This window comes from Tigriopus californicus, chromosome 7 (assembly GCF_007210705.1).
Source record: "Tigriopus californicus strain San Diego chromosome 7, Tcal_SD_v2.1, whole genome shotgun sequence".
Classification (NCBI taxonomy): domain Eukaryota; kingdom Metazoa; phylum Arthropoda; class Copepoda; order Harpacticoida; family Harpacticidae; genus Tigriopus; species Tigriopus californicus.
Window position 1 is genome coordinate 5,084,951 of NC_081446.1, and position 1,531 is coordinate 5,086,481.

Consider the following 1,531-nt stretch of genomic DNA (forward strand, 5'->3'; position numbering starts at 1 on the left):
TTGGGAGACTGACGACACTGCAATGGGTGGCTGCTCCTCCGCCAGCCAGGAGCACCTCCACGGAAACTTCAAGACACCAGCATAACTCTCTCCGTTCCATCGTCGGAAGGGGATTCACAGGCCGGGAACGGAACGATGTGTACAAGTCGAACAACGGCTACTGGCAACAGACTGCTACGTCGAGAACAACTCCTATCACGACTCCGACTGTCATTCTTTTCCCTGGCAGTCCCAACTCCCAAGACTTTACCATTCCCGGCGGTGGATAGATAGATTGGCCAAAAACAGCTGGGAACGAGCAAGAACAGAGAGAACGAGGAGGATCGAGGAGGTATCGCGGCCTAGCCCCGAATATGTACGGTTGAATGTACGTACTTGAATTGCCAGGAATCTCCCCAAGTCAATACTAAAGGAGCTTCCTCCGTCTTTTTTCATGGGTCCAAGCTTTGAACAAGAGAGGATGGATGGCTGAATGGACGGAGCCGAGGGCTTGCCCAACGTCTTTGAAACCCAAAGAACGAGTTTCTGAACAGTCAGCCACGGCGAGGAAGAAGGGGAACCACCACTCACTCGCATGTATAGTTTGTGTACGTGATGGACTACATCTCGTTGGCTGGCACGTCCATGCGTGAGTCTTGAAATGAAAATGACAGCTAGATCACTTAACTCCTCAAATGAACAGCTGGTACGTACAGCTGCGAGCCCGACACAGAGGAGCCTACGTTTTGTACATTGGCTGCCGTGAGCCCTTTGGCGTCCGTACCAGCGGACAGCTATGGAGGGCACTCCGAGGTTTAGCTATCGGCTTTGGCCTGGAAAGTCAAGTCGTAGGAGCCCTTGGAATATATGTCCCATCTCCCGAGTTTACCGACACTCGTCGACGACGAGAACAAACACAGCGGCGAAGGCTTTGTCTTTGTCGAGTTCATGCCAGGCGCTGTTGCAGGCTCATGCCGCTGGAGTAAGCAGGCAAGCAAGCAAGTAAGCAAGCAGAGGAGGAGCAGAAGAAGCAGAAGAAGCCATATCCACTTGGGGGAACCCCTCTGAAACCATAGAAGGAAATTCTCGGAACCGAGATGAGAGGAGCAAGAAGAGTGTTTAGTAATCCTGACGATTGTCACGAATTCAGGGAAACAAGGGCATTGTTCAGAGGGTTACGTGGACCGACACTATTGCACCTGAACTGGCGACCATCGTCTGCCATTGTGATGGCTAGCTCTCCAAGGAGCAATTAGAAATACCAACAAAACTCTTTGAGTCCTTGACATTTTGTGATCCTGTTCTGACGCCCATGGTGTGGCTGAGACCCTTATTTGAGTTCCAAACGAGGTGGATGATGAGGGAATTAAAGGGCGCCTGTTTGTCGCCAAAAACCATCACGAATGCGGACAGAGTGTCGGGGTTTGGCTCAAATAAATCCAGTCAAATGTGTCCAAGAGGACCTCTTGAGTCTGGCGATTGAGCCAAAGAGTTGCTACGTGGAGGAAGGTTGGATTCGACTTAGTTCCAGAGCTTACTTCATTGAATTGGC